Source organism: Thunnus albacares, chromosome 11 (genome assembly GCF_914725855.1).
Source record: "Thunnus albacares chromosome 11, fThuAlb1.1, whole genome shotgun sequence".
Taxonomy (NCBI): Eukaryota; Metazoa; Chordata; class Actinopteri; order Scombriformes; family Scombridae; genus Thunnus; species Thunnus albacares.
This window is the reverse complement of record NC_058116.1, coordinates 17,261,144-17,277,278: the sequence shown is the minus strand read 5'-3', so window position 1 is coordinate 17,277,278 and position 16,135 is coordinate 17,261,144. Positions and strand designations below refer to the sequence as shown.

General features: G+C 38.5%; 1 long non-coding RNA gene across 4 annotated transcripts in view; it reads right to left on the bottom strand.

Moving 5' to 3' along the window:
- LOC122992883 overlaps window positions 1–16,135 on the bottom strand; it is a 41,099-nt gene that overhangs the window by 22,670 nt on the left and 2,294 nt on the right. The window contains exons 3-4 of one of the 4 annotated variants that reach the window (XR_006406162.1): window positions 10,724–10,885; window positions 700–1,368 (exon numbers count right to left, since the gene is read on the bottom strand). This is a non-coding gene — a long non-coding RNA (uncharacterized LOC122992883). Of the gene's footprint in view, window positions 1–699; window positions 1,369–8,393; window positions 8,710–10,723; window positions 10,886–16,135 lie in introns of those variants that run through there. The other 3 variants (XR_006406160.1, XR_006406163.1, XR_006406161.1) reach the window with 3 other exon arrangements.

Here is a 16,135-nt window from a genome sequence, read left to right as displayed (position 1 = left end):
TTCAGACAGAGGCTAAACTGAGGGGCTGCATAATGGCTCAGTATGAGTTAAATACACTTTTTGAACTGTAAATCACACAAAGATATTCTGGTATAGCCCAAGATTAAAAGATTAGATCTGTAAATGTGCATAATATGTCCCCTTTAAGTAGCAATACTAGTAATGTTTAAAGCTAATTAGCAAATCTTAGCATGCTAACATGCTAAACTACTATGGCAAATGTGATAACCATATACCATCTAAAAATAGTTTGTCACTGCGAGCATGTTAGTATGCTGACATTAGCATTTAGCTAACAACCTCACATAGTTGCTAGCCTGGCTTAAGACACTTAGTATTGTCATAATGTATAAGCTCATATTAACTAAAGGCTTTATTATTTGAGAAAAATTGACATGTTTATGCTGTATCCTACCGATTCATGAAAGCATATTTTTTGCTTTTTTTCTTCTTTCCCCCTCCAAGAGCACAAGCTGTACAGGGACACCAGAAATGCTCCTGTTATCATTATTTGCAGTGTTGCCAAACGGGACTCAGAAGAAGTAGCTCCAAAAAAAGCCTAGAGCCCACCCAATTATTAGTATAATCAGGCAAACTCAAAACCACAGTTATAATAATGAAAGATTTATATCAGAAATCCTAAACCAAAATAAAATAGAAGTTAGATAATTTTACATTAAAGTTAAATCTTCACTCATATGAACAGATTGTGTTTTATTACAGAACTATGACTGAATATGAATAATAATTGAAATAGGAAAAAACTTGCAGCTTAGTTGTAATGAACTGAAATGACATTTGGTTTTCATGGTCATCAGTTATCAGTCATTGTATGTCGAGTTGAGCTTGCTGAGTGTGCACAGTAAATCTCAAATCTTTTCGGATGAGAAGAGGGGCAGATTTATTGGAATATAGCCTGATTTTTTTGTCTGTGGAAAGCACCCAAGTGATACAAAACTTAGCCAATATGATCAAAACCTACTCAAAACTATTTTTACCCACCCAATTAACAAAAAAGTAGCCCAATCCCAATCTGGCAACACTGATTATCTGTGTTTTATCACACATTAAAAATCCAGTAGTTCTATAATATTCAGTCATCAGTCAGTATGAGGCCAGCTGCTGCGCTATCACATGGAAGTGCTTTTACAAGTCGATCTCCTACAAATGGTCAGATTAGTCTTAAATCTATCTGAATCTGACTTCAGACTGAATCAACTTTTCAAGGCTCCTGTAGTAATGTCTCGTTCATTTTCATTGCAGCAGTTCATGACTCATGAGATCTGGGTGTGATATACTGAGGTGCTAGTTGGGTCAGGAAGCTCAGTGCTGTAGCTCAAGGCGATGATGATGATGGTTAGACAATACCTGCACCATGAAACAAAAATGAGGGTGTTATTATTGTTTGTTGTTCAACATGCCCTTTACACCATACTGACGCCAAATCACTAGAGAAGGGCAAAGCCTGAGAAAAGATTTTCAGTGTACATTGATATACTTTATGTGTTTGCTAAATTAAGTGATCTGATTTGTTTTATACAATCAACCAGCCATTACATTTCAATATAATCTTACAAATGGTCATTTCTATTATTTATTTACATTTTTTTTCTTAAATGTTAATATTGTGTGATACTGTGACATTTTCTTTTGGTTTAAAGTTTGCAGTCCATTACAGATCCCCGAAGATCAGTGCCGCCCTACGACAGAGCAAACTGAACAAAAGACGAAACTGACAGGGAGATGAGAGAAGTGCATTACAAACAGCAGAGGAGACCCAAATTGGTGTGTGGGATGAATAATGCATTTGTCTCAATCCTTCCAATCCTGTAAGTTTGCAAAATGACAGTGATCAAAGTTGAGTCTGGAAAGGATGGTATTAAGGAGGAGGGGGGGGAGGAGGGGGGGATTAAAATGGTTGAGAGAGTGTAAAAGCGAACACCAGAGGGGGAGAGAGGATATTTCTGTCTCTTGTCAGATTCTGTCATGACTTGTTTTACATTTACACTTTCCCTCTTTATCCCTTAGCTCCTATCCTGGCAATACAAATAGGTTTGATAATTCAGTGTGGAAACAGCTGCCACAGCCTAATGCAACTACTACGGAGACGGCGCACTGCTGTGTTTTGCATCCTTACATTTACACAGGGATCAATCCCCGCATTTTTACACATATTTGCTGCAGTGTATAGTTAGAAGTTTGCATTATTTATGGTAACGCGAAGGTGGAGAGGACAAGTGATGCTAAAAATCCATCATGTTTGTCTTTGGATTGCAGATTTGGATCTCTCCAGCTGCTTTAAAAATCCACGTAAATCACAGACACACAAACACTTCCCCGCATACTTTTACATCCTCACACCCACACAAACACAAACACAAACACACACACATACACAAAGCCACAACAGATGCCTTGTCTCTGGTGTATTGTATTTGTAAGATAACGGGCTGGTGTGGGCGTCTGCAAAACAGCTCATTTTGCACCTGAGTCAAAATCTATCTGTGCTTTAGTCACCAACAGCGCAGGGAAAAAGGAGCTGAGGAGGACACATCACACCGAGCCCACTCTCTCTCTTAGAATACTGAGCCTGTGCTCGCTTTATCATCCCCCTTCCATTTCATGTTTGCTTTAAGATCAGTAAGCAACTGTCACCTCCTCCTTTGCCAAAAATACTGCATGGAGAGCATGGGCAGCATAGGATCTATATTTTTCCAGCCATGGGAAGCCACTGCATGAATACGATCCTCAGCAGACAATGATTTGAAACTTACCGGTGTAGTAATTTGGCTCTGAAGAATGATTTATAGTTTAATTTTATATCTTGCATGTGTGTTCGGTGTGTAATGATTTTGCACAATTTGCTTTTCTGTGCCTTTAAACAACAGAAAAAAAGATTAAAAAAAGATTTCAGTGCATGAAAATATATGAAGATCCTTAAATTTCGGTCTTAACGGATTACGCCATGATTTAAACTCGCTGAGGTGAGCAAAAAACAAAGCTTATCCACATAGCTGGCCACAAGAAATGTTTCCGTGAGCCGCAGCGAACCTTCATAAATCATACCACCTTTTGTTCATCCATGTGGTGGATGTACGCTTGAGGAAAATGACTCTGCATACTTGAAGGGCATCAAATAATTGTGGTGCTTCAGGCAGAGCCAGTAGGACTGAAATAAAACAAGAGCTCTCTCACAATCCATGCCTGCTAAAAATAAGCCTGTTCAGACGAGGGTGGTGGATTCTCGACTGCATCCTCAGCTCTGTGGCCGCGGAGGCAACTGTTTTGATAAGTGTGGATTTACAGTATAGGAAAGAGATTGAACGCAACTGTGCGCTTCTGTTCCTCTGCAAGCGTGACATACAGAACATGAAGTCTTTTGATCTAGCATACGATAAGAGTGCGATGTGCCACCCAGCCATCCGTACACATCCTACATGTGTGAAAATCATGCTTGTGTTGCTTTTGAAAAGGATCCAAACTACGTGACGAAAATCAAGTTAACTGCACACGAGCTTACTGATGTGGATACTAGTATTTAAGATAAGTATTCAAATACTTCTATCTGCAAATTAGCAATTAATGACGCGTTTTAAATACTTCATAATGAGGGTTTCCCCCTGAAGCGCTTGTTACCTAGCAACTGCAACCACAATACGCTGCATCCGGATGTTGCCAGGACTTAACATGTTTTAATTTAAATGTAGATTTATTATGCATACCGTATGTTTCCTATAAGAAGAAGGTTTTGATGCATGATTACTCTCTGCAGCTGTAATAAAATCCACAGCAGATTGAAGGTTGGTTTCACTTGGCTGGTTGAAGTCTCTGTCCCACTGGTGGTCATTCGCTTCATCAGTGTCTTTCACTGCCATTTCAGTGTCTGCTGTAGCAGTGGGATGAATATTTCAAGAGTCTGCAATGTGTTCCAGTTGTTACTGTGGTTGTAAACAGTGTTGGACTCTTCCCCAGGTAGTCAGGTGTTTACCTGCTGCCAAAAAACAGAGTTCGCTGTACACAAACACACCAGCTAGTATGCCATTACAACTGAGTTCTGGCATCCTTACCTGTTTCTTTCACATATTTCTGCTAAGTTATTAGTAGATGTTTTTCATGCAGTTAACTATTATATTAGTCTTATGGGTATTGCCAGTGCATCGTTGTTGTCAAGCAACCAAATCTCTAAATAGCAATAAAAGTCAGATTTGTGTGTTTCTTCAGGTTCATTTTTCAAAACAGATGCTGCAGAGCAGTAATAAAGGACGGATACTGCCAGTCAGTCAGTAAACTGTGATGCTGTATAGCCATATGCTTAGGCTGTATGGATTTGCTAGAAGGAGCTTCATGTGTAATTCGTAATGCACTTCACCCACATGCATTTTTGATGCTACTGTATAGAAAAACAGAGCAAGCTTACAGCCTCCACTTTCCCTCACCACAGGAGTCAAACCTCCCATTGGCGTTCAGCCTCAGGGAGCTGATTGGACTAAATGTTGCAGAGCACTGTTTTCTTTCCCTCTCCGTCTTCCTTTTTGTCGGGGTCATGTAAGCACAGAAGAGCTTAATTTTCTTCCCCTGTTGTTGTTTTGAAGGACTAGTGAGATCAATAGGTGACAGTAGCTAGGACAATGAAGATAAAGATAAGCTGAGGAGGGTAAGGTCACTTTCGACACAATGTTCCTTTACGTGTGAGGTTTTTCAAAAGGAAACTTGTTTCAAATAATTCACCAATGTGTTTTAATCTAAGCGGCTGACTTAATGACTGTTGTATCACTTAAACACATCAATAGGTTCCTGATTAAATACGCTAATTATAGCTTTTCCAGAGTAGATTTGAAGAGCACCTCACATAAAGTGAGAAAGAACACTTCGTCTGTTTTTATACATCTGAATGACCTGGCGCCCCGACGATTAAAAACTAAAATTCTTATGAAAAGTGCAGCTGTACAAAAATAACACTTAATTGGTTTGCTCAAACTAACATTTGGCCCATCTTTCTTTTCCCCCATCTTTGCCTTGTTTCATTATTAGAACGTTATACTGATGGAGAAACAATTCTAATTGGGATAAAATGGGGAGTAGACTTCCTGGAGGCAATGAAGTCGAACGTGGGTGAGTGTGGTAGCTTTCACAGCATTGTGTTTGAAGGCTATATTCAATTATGGGCTACTTGTCAGATGGAATAAATCATTCAGCAACTGTAATGCATAATGCAGTCAAACAAAACTTTTACTGTGAAATAATATTCCCACGCCGGAGAGCTAATGGCCGTGGTGGTTTGGTTGGGGTTGACTTTTCAGCAAATGTCACAGCCCATCATCATGTAGCAATGGAGAAAAAGTAAACAGCAAGCTTTCCAAACAAAATAAGACTCGAACAACAGGCTGTTTGACGGAGTCAGTGCTGATGCTTGCCAGTGATTGGGCTCGCAGATAGACATCTACTAAATTGTAATTTATGGACAGCGGTGAACTCTTCAAAACAAAATGATGACAGTTCGAGGTCGCACCCTGATTTGTCAGTGCCAGCGCCCTTCTTGAACCTGTGAGCTAATGTAGAAAAACAAATCTTTGACCCAATACACAATAATATACACATGCTTGACCATGTCACTGGCTCTATGAAGAAGTTAATAAATGTGTTTCTGAAAACATTAACCTCGCTTTGCAGAAAAAAAATCAGTTAAGGCATGTTACTTCTTTTGAAATAGATTATTCTCAGAGTACTTCCAGGAACAAAATGCTCTGCCACCCCTTATTTAAACTGACAGGTAGGTCTGAGGGCAACTGTCCCCTCAAGGACAAACATTCGTTATCACAACCTGAAAAGCTAAGCTGCTGTAAAAGCAGAATGTCACACACACAACACACACAACAGCTTGTTTACAAAGGTAAACCAAAGATCATTACTGCGAGGTGAATGTAAAGTAAAGCGATAAGATTTAAGAACATGCTTGGGGCTGTTGTTTTCTTTTATAGTTTTCACTCTTTTACATTTTTTTTTTTGCATTTTAGATTTGTTGGAAACATCTCCTTAAATATGTTGTTACAACATCTAGACGAAAAAAAAAGAGGATTTAAATGTACAAACTTTACTAACAACAAGTTGGAAGTTTTCAAATCTACTGCGGACGTTGCTGTGTCATCAGTTGGGGTAATTATTCATTCTGGCTCAGCTCAAAATATGCTTACCATCTGTTTAATTTTTTTTTCCAGTACCCAGCTCACAGCTCATGTTTAATGTATCTGTGCTAATGGCATCATCTACGTACAGTACAATGGCCATCTCCACATCAGGAAATCAGTGAAAGCAATGAAGGAGGGAGACCTTGTTTGTACGAATGCCTTCAAAACAACCTTTTATCTGAATCATTTGCTCCATTGCTTCTAAAATTGACAATGACCATGAATAATGGTCCTATGAAATAGATTACATGAATTAAGGGCCATTACGACTTCACCTCTTTGTCATCAAAATAGTACATTTAGCAAACATATCAGTAATCTGACCATACCGCAGCAGTATTTATGATCTATTTAAATCCTCTGCAAGGGAGGTCAAGTGTGACTCACTCTAATATGATTATCCCCCTGAGTAATATATGAGGGACATGTGGAAGTGGGATATGTAAAGGGCCTTTCAGGCACATTTGCTCATACATACACTCATACAATATGAATACGATATATAAGACATGCACATCAACACGTACACCCACGCACATACAATCTACTGGATGCACAAAGTACATGTTCACATACACATTTTATGATCGCCAATCAAACACTCAACAGAATTTCACAAATAAGCTGTCTCAAGAAGCTGCTTGTGTACTGTAGGTTTCTGAACCTCCTCTCTCTGACCTTCCTTTGATTGAGGTACAAATTATCACCATATAAGGAAAAGGCTTTCAACAGAAGGATTAAAATTTTAAGTCCTTAAGGCCTGTCACCCCACGAACTGTGTGAACTAAAGATAAACCAAATCAAGAGGAGGGAGCCATACACAAGGCTTCACCAAACTTAGCATTTAGCGTTACCTGCTATCTCATTTAAATAGTAGCGCTGCACGGATGAGCACTCTTTGAAATCCTTGTTTTGTCCAAACAACACTTTAAAACCCAAAGATTGATTTCTGTTTACATCCCTGGTTCGATTCCTGCTGCAGACCTTTGTTGCATGTCATTCTGTTCTCTCCTCTTGTTTTTTTGTCTGCCTCTATTCACCCTCAATTAAGGCTAAAATGCCAAAAATAAAAACAATCTTTAAAACATACAAAGCAATTCCTTCAATTTATGAAGAATGTTTGGCATTTTTGCTTGCTAAATGTCTGAAATGATTATCAAAATTGTTGCCAATTAATTTCCTGTCAGTCTACTAATCGATTTATTGACTAATTGTTTCAACTCCAATTATGTTCTTTTGCTGTTATTGAAATAATAAACTATAAATGCTTGTATAAGATAATGTCTAGTGTTAGAAAAACTACAGTACTTTAAATATTTGCAAATTCTTGGGCAACAAATGCATAAAATATTCTCTATCTCCAAATACTCAGCAGGAGGAATTTCAACTGCACTCTATGATGTGCCAAGGCAATCTTTCAATTTATCGTCTAATGATAGTCCACTCTCATCAAAACATATTTGAATATGTGTATTTTCATTTGTGATCTGCTGCCGAGAAATGTTGGCTTTGGACGAGCAGCCTGTAGGGGCCACATCAAATGGCTCTGGCTTTGAGGAAGATGAGAGAGTAGCATCGTCTTAATCTTTTGCTCCCAGAAAGGGCCTTCACTACTACCTTTAATCACCTCGCTGTGAATTCTCACTGCTGACTCACACTTCCTCATTTCATTTTATCCTCGCCCAAAGAGAACCTCATGGCCTTGAAAGTAACCACAGTGGACAGCTGAGGTGGCTCATTAACACCAGACATGTCCAGGTCTAGGAAACGTTCCTCTTAATGGCTTAATTAAGACATCCTGCAGGGTTGAATTGCAAGTATACGCTGCACATCTACAAGATATCTCATTTTCAAATTCTCTTAATCTGATCATGTGAATAATACAACAAACAATATCCAGTTGTTGCAGTCTGAACATTCATTAAAGGGAAATGCATTTTGAGAATATTTGAGTGAAAAGATTTACTAATGCTGGGAGCCATATGCCCAGCCATTAGTCACAGGATTTCAGAATCCTTGTAAAACTGTGGCTCCGAATGCGATGTCGAGGGGGGGCAAACAAATTAAATATAGGCACAGATTTGAAGAGAATCTTATCACAGTGGGGTAATATCAGTGTCACTTTTCTTCCCCGCAGTCACTGACGCTAAGGAGTGATTAAGCATGCAAGATGACTGTCGATTCAAAGGGGAAAAAAACTCCACTGCACTCAGTTAACATCTTTTATTACTTAATGAAATGGCATATTCTCATACAGATTGCAAGTAATGTGCTGTGTTACTAATACTAGGATAAAGAAGGATCTTTTTTTTTTTTTCTCCAAATACTACAAAGTTGAATCTTTTTACGTGTCCGGCTGCGTGTTACATTTAAAGAAATATGCCTGGATTAATTCAGTGGGGCTTCTGGCAGTGGCCTCAACACTATCCAGCATGGGAGTCACAAGAGGACTGCAACAGACTGTCAGTCTGCTGTGAAGTCAGCCAGATGGGAGACAACATCTTTTTCACCTCCGGGAAAAGCACTGGACAGAAACAGGTGAAGAGAGAGAGAGAGAGAGAGAGAGAGAGAATGAAAAAAGCTACTGAAACAGAATTAGAGGAGCTAACTCTGGGTCTGACACAAAAGATGTTGGATGCAGCAGTCAAGCGGCAATCACGGGTCTAGGTTAAAAAAAGGAAGTCGAATGTGAGACACGAATAAAACAAACGTGTGCAGCAAGGTGAACACGATGCAGGAAAACATGTTGCATTCCTGAGAAGCTTCGTGCTGCATGCTGACAAGCTGTAGTCCCTAATATTTATACATGTCATGTTAGTTAGAAACTGTAACAGCTGAGATGACAGACCCCCTGAAGTATATATTTGTGCAAGGAGGGACGGGTCAGGGCATTTTGAATAACAGTGGTAGGAATCCAAATGCATCACCCAGGATAAATATAAGGTGATGGAGGTGAGGGGGTTGGAAAATAGAACACAAAAAAAACACCAGGGCATATACATATTGCAATTCCATGCCAAGACCAAAGCTTTGAGGTCTATACACCAACCCACATGCAAATAGATTCCCTGCACGGTGATTCAGAGAGATCTCAGTCTCAATTTCACGAGGCAGCAGGAGTCATGATCTCCTGTCCTGGAGAATATATACTGTCTGTCACAGCCACATGATGAGGAGCCTTTATATGGGCCATAAATTCCGCAGCCGGACTCAGGCAACAACAATACATATAATGCCAGGATTCATCACCTGAAAACAGATAACCTTTCTCAATTCCGACTGCCCTTAGCTCACTGCTACCTAATGCACTCCTGCTTTTCATAGAGTGCGCTTTTGTGAAGCTGTTATCCCGGACTATTGCATTTAGTTATTAGTTGAAACGTACAGCACTTCTCTACCAGAATATACCTGATTGAGGCCAAAGTGAGGATGCATTGTGTAACACCGGGATGTATGCGCTCAGAAGGCTTTGTCATGACAACGAGGTCCCTCGGTGAAATTATCCTCACTTATTAAAACTGTCTATCAGGCATGCGGTACAGTTAATGAAATTGCCCAGGTCAAAGCCATTCTTCAGCAGAACACTGCTATCATTCTAGGGTAATTCATTCAGAGCTATGAACATTGGTCAGCATTTTCCTCTCATTGTATGAACTAGACTCCTTACATTCTTGCATCGTGTTAATTATCTTGTCATAGAGAGGCATGCAAGGTAAAGCCCTGCTGTAAACTACATTCTGTGAATCTACTGACATTACATACATATATACATCGAAGGAACTGCATCAAGAAACGCACACGTTTCAAATGCACCATAAATCTTTTAACAAAGCTTACATGGAAATAGCAAAGCAGATTATTAAAGGCGCCCATGAGATGGGGAAGTACTGTACAGTACATTCAAGAGGCGTTGCTAGGAAACGCTACTGCTGGGTGAGTCAATGAGCAATCCACAGGCTCTGAGAGCAGCTACAATAGAACAGACAGCCTAGCAGCCACACAATAATCTCAGTCCACATGGTCGTTGCAATTATGCTAATTAATATCATCCTTACAGCCACTCCAATGAAAAACACGGTATTTTGCTCACATACCCACGCCACCTATCTAAATCAGAAAAACTGGGGTCTGAGAACAGGTTTCTCCAGTGAAGCAGAGCTCCAGCAAGAGCAGAGCTGAAAGATTTAGACCAATGTTAACATATACAGGGGGAAAGTTCATGGGAAGAGAAAGACAGAGGGTGTCACACTTTGAGAGAAAATGTGAGGATATGTGTGCGTCACATCAAAGGAGGTGGAGTAAAGGTCAGAGAATTGTCACGTTTGGTAAAACGCTGACCTCTGTTCTCCTCGTTGTCACTTCATGGGCAATTTATAAATCTTATCTCCCCTTTAATGGTTACTGTGTGTTTGGACAAAACATGATGCTTCATAACTGTTATGTGCTCAAAGGAGCAATGTCATATCACGCTGATGTGCACACACATGATAATGCACAGGCCAACACACACACACCAAGTAGTGCAGATAATGAGTCACCTATAATGAGACACAGCTCTCCTGTCAGACCAGCTCTGTCAGGTGCAGACGATTTTCCATTTCGATGTGGAGTGCAGGCCACCTTGCTCTGTAGGGGTTGTGAGAAAGCGTTTCTCTCTTTCCTGCTTAATCCCCCATGCTGTTCTTACTGTATACCTGCCACTGATCCCAAAACCAAGGAGAAATAATTCAGATTACATTGCGCTTAACATCAGTGTGTATTGCATTTTATACTAACATATGTTTTTGTCATATACACCTAATACATTGTGTTCAGCATACTGTATACTTCACAGGGCCTTACTTTTCACTTGAAATATAGCCTAATCCCTTTCTTCAATGCAGGTGGGAAAGAAAAACATTGACTTTTCAAGTTTAAATACAGTGTAGGTTAAAAAGCAACCAAGGAAAAAAGGCAATAGTAATAATCAATACTGAAGTCAATGTTTGTGGGTGTGAGCAGAATAATTTAGCAAATAATTCAACTTCTTCAGACAATTGCAGTGTGAATCTAACCAGCTGTCTTCACATGAAATATTAGAAGTGTTTATTATAAACACATATTTATATATTAGGGACACTAAAGACCTTTCTATATATATATATTTCTACAGCTCTTCTCTATATATGTATATATATATAGAAGATATATATATATATATATATATATATATATATATATATATGTATATATATGTGTGTGTGTGTGTGTTTTATACACTGCATTTCTATGACACTGTTCAAAAATACTTCTTTTCCTGCTCTCTGATTCATTTATAATGAGACCATCTTGACACTTTTATTTACCTTCACAGATATTTCCTAGCAAATGGGATTACCTCAATCTCTTTTCAAAGTCTATTCCTCTGTGATCGAATAATATCAAATAATCCGTGAGCACAATCAAGGCACTCGGTATGTTTACAATTGCTGCTCTTCCTAAAACCGAGAACCTATAGCATGTATAACAAGAAGGGGAATGCAAGGTAATCCTTCGGTACACCAAGAACCCAAGGAGGCAAAGTGGCTGCAGGATGTAAGCCTGTTAGCACCATGTATCTTCATTTAAAATGACAACAGTGGGCTTGTTCAATGTTAACTCCAGGTATATGATGCAAACCACCCAGGCTTTACAGAATTAGGAGGTATCAGAAGAAAAAAGGCTATTTAAGACATGTCAAATTCTATACATCATCAAAACCATATGCAGATGTCTCTTGCCTTGATGGGTTTTGCATCAGAGTAAATGAATTTGAAAAATAAAATGCATTGATTTCATAATCTTCACAAGAAATGTTACTGTATTAATTATCATAAGAATAAAATGCTAATTTGCTAAGATAACATGTGTCAACCATACTCCCTACCAACTGTACTGACTGCTTCTTTATGCTGTTGACAGCTTTTCTCCCTTGCTGTGCAGTCGAGTCATTATATAAACATGTCACCCATCGCTACTGAAACTTGCATTTGTGATACCACAATATTATGCAACAAGTGCACAGCATGAAAAAATGGAAACTATCTTTAACTTGTTGATATCAGTCATGCTGAGTGTTGTCTCAGTTATGCTGACTTGAGAACGTTCTGATTTGACTGTAGGTTTAACCACCATATTGTAAGGACAATAGTGCCATCTAGTGCACAGAAGGAGAATTGTCAACATTATTACACAGCTGTGCTAAAGCACTGTTTTTGTATTATTCTCTTCAGTCCCTTGTTGGAAGTGTTAATGATGGGAACATTACTGGCAGTATCATTTTATCTACAGCCCCTTTGTTAACCTTTCTTTATAAAAAGAAATATAGAGTGGTGAAAGCAAAACACACACACACACACACACACACACAGGTGTTTACATCCCTCTTCCTTTTCTCATCTCCCTCGGGGCTTGAGGTATTTCAGTTGGAGACACCCAGCTGGTGACCTCAGCATGATGTTCCTGCAGTCCTCCAGAGTCTCTACCCATGTCTCACTCTCCCCAGCCACTTTCATCTTGAAGTATAAGAGTGCTCAAGCAACTGGCAGTCCGTGTTGGCTTCAAACCATATGTCACTATTCATCGTTTGTCTCACCATGAATCCGAATAGGTTGCAGTATGACTGACGGCACTCTGACTCACACTGACCACATAAAGATGACAAGGTGGCCAGGTTCTCTGTCAAGATCAGTGCATAACTTGTTGTTGCTGTCATTTGCTTTTTTTTTTTTATATCAAAATCACACAAAGACATTATATAGTTGTGTCAAGCAGGTGTTCACTGTCTTCAGATCTAATAGGCTTCACATTCTGCATCAATCGTTTTTAAGTCAGAAATTTTGATTTGTGCCATTTTGAGACAGGATCCTGCTCTTGAGCATAGATTACAACAGTAATGATAGTATTTATAAATGCTGTGTCCATTCAGGATGTTAATATTCAAAATACTATATTACAATAATATACTCCATTTCCTTTATCAGATTGTTGAACATCTACTGTAAGAAAGTGTTAGTCTGACAACTCATCGGGCATATGCACAACACATATTAACATGTGGCTCTTTGATCATTCTTATAACCCAGTAAGTGGCATTTGTCAATCACCATCTTAGTCATCATCTCCTTACATCTTGTTTTACTTTGGACTGGTATTTCCTGTGTTCCTGTGTGTTCACAGCTCCAGCTCACCTATTTGCTAGACACCTGTGGTGGTTTGGGGACTAGGTCCATACTACATGTATAAAAGAAGTGAATAACGGGACAGCCCTTTGTTCAGTTCTTTCTCTACCTCTACCCTGTCGTAGAAACACTCTTAGAGTGTCTGATACACCTTATCCAGATGGTTTTGATGACACTGAAACTTTTTGTGTGCTGGCAAATATGTTGTGTGAAAAATCCTGCAGTATTTTTTACAACAAAATCAAGCCTAGTAATTACTGATGCAGGCCAAAAATGTTCTGGTTGGCCTCAAACCATGGCCTGTGGCAGGCAAAGAAGATTCCAGAGTTGAGGTAGACCATCTCTAAGTGTCACTGTAACTATTTAGACATTCTTGTTGTACTTGTGTAGACTTGACAAGACTATTTTATAGTAATATACTTTCTTTCAACCTGAAACAAACAGCTGAACATGATGCAGGACTGAACACTGTCACAGTTGTTTTGTTTGTTGTCCATGTGTGTGTATTTGTTTTGACAAGTCCCTAGATGTGCTGTAATGCAAATCAAATGGTTTAACTTTTTGATGAAGGATAAAAAGAAATGAATTTACTTTGCACGTGATAAGATATAATTAAATATCTCCAAAACTCTGATATGGTTTTGGAATAAAATTTGTTATGGACATTTTTTTTTTTTCAGAGGAGGAATTCAAATGCTCTGACTTTTCCTTAATGCCACCATATGGTCACATTTTCAGGTTTTCCAACACCTCGGTTCTTCATAAGAAGGTAAAAAAGTAAACATGGCATTAAATTGCTGTGGATGATCATTGTCGTCAGAGGAGGAATCTAATGCTAATGTCAACTTTGCACACAAGATATGTCAAAAACTGCTACTACTTTGACATAGATCAGATTACCATGACATTCTCTGAACAAAATTATGCTCCCATGGATGAATCATTTTGATCTCAGCTTGGCCTTTTATGCTGTATGACCCATAGGCTGTAAATTGGCTTTCTAAGATTACTCATGAGATTACGCATTTAGTTACATAATCTGTGCCTTATGTGAGTAATGAATTGGTGAACCAGGTGGGTGGTTAAAATGCCTTGCACCACTGGGAGAGATTAAACTGGGTATAAAATGTAAAGAAGAAGATCATCTGTATATAGGGAGTTTATGAGTAGTTCCCATCCTGTTAATGCCCTCGAAACCCTTCTCCTCGTTTATTAGCAATGACATATAAAAGGGGGGATAGGGGGCAACCTAGTCTGGAACGCGATTAGTGAGAACAAAGGCAACAGGTTTTTTCTTTAGGACTTTATCCACGATATGAAATAAGAACTCTGTAATGTTATTCTGAGTTGCTCATAAAGCTATAGTACCAATTACTCTCATGCTACCCTGACCCTTTCTCTACAATACAGGTTGCCAAGTAGCATTCTGTGGCTTAAATTCAACAAGTCCTCCAAATTAAACATCAAAATACATTGTTGGTCCCTGCACTCCAAAACAACACATACAAGCATTTTCTGATCTGATGCCCTTATTGGCAGGATGACTTCATTTGGCTGTGCCTTCGAAAACTGTTCATCCAACAAATCACTATTGAAAAATAAATATGTTTTATGATGTGACAAAACTATGGCTAATGTTTGGATGGTTTTGGCACAAAAACTACTATTTTAGGATTAGGCAAAGATCATGGTTTGGGTTAAAATGACTACTTTGTTAAGGTTAAGGGACCTTCATTGTCATAGTTACAAAAATTACCAAGTGGTTAAGATAAGAGGATGATTGTGATCATTGTTCAAAGAGTTGTATTCCTTCCATATATACATGGGATGCATTCAAAGTTAAAGATAACATTATATAACAAATTTTAAAAATTGAATTTGTATTATTTTTCTCACGTAAGTCAAGATGCCAAGATGGTATGGGCAATTCAATTAGATGCTAATAAATTCAATGAAAACCATGGAAACAACTAATCCACATAGCGCAGGTTGCTATGGCAAACATGGCAGTATAAATGTAACAGAGGAGTCTCACAGCTATTAACTGTTTGTTGACTGACTAGATGATCTCTTAACAACCAGAACTGAAAACACAACAGCCAACTAACACAGCACTGATACAGTATCAATAACCTGAGCATAATAATAATAATTCCAGTGAAATTTACTGTTGTAATGCTGTTAGTATCTGTTTTTGACAATAAAATAAATGTATTTTTCAACTGCATAGTGTCCTGCTCAGTCCTTATCAAAAATGTTTTTTTAATGTTGTGTTACTGTTAAGAAATTAATATCAACTGACATATCGTTATCAGATTTTTCCAAAATGGCATAAGGCTTAAAAATACAGTATCGCAGTGGTTCTCAAAGTTCTTCACATCAAGGACCCCTAAATTGACACAAATTAGACCACGGACCCCCATTTGATAAGATTCTGTCCCAAGGTCCCCATCTGATAATACTTTTGTGTTTAGATGTTTTATTACAGAAAGTGTATGAAACCCATGACCAAAATAGTCATACATTCTGTCATTGTGTTATTTTATATCAAGTTTTGTTTTTGTTAATGCAATTAATTTTTCAAAATTTACCATAGCCTATAGATGACACTGAAGTTAGTTTCCAATTCGCAGCTTCTGATTTGGGGTTAAGGAGAAAGTTAAGGGAAACATAAATAATCATGTTTAGTAACTGATTCTCTGTTTTTTTACCACTTAGACTTGTGAAAAAGTGTTAGACACTGTATCAAAA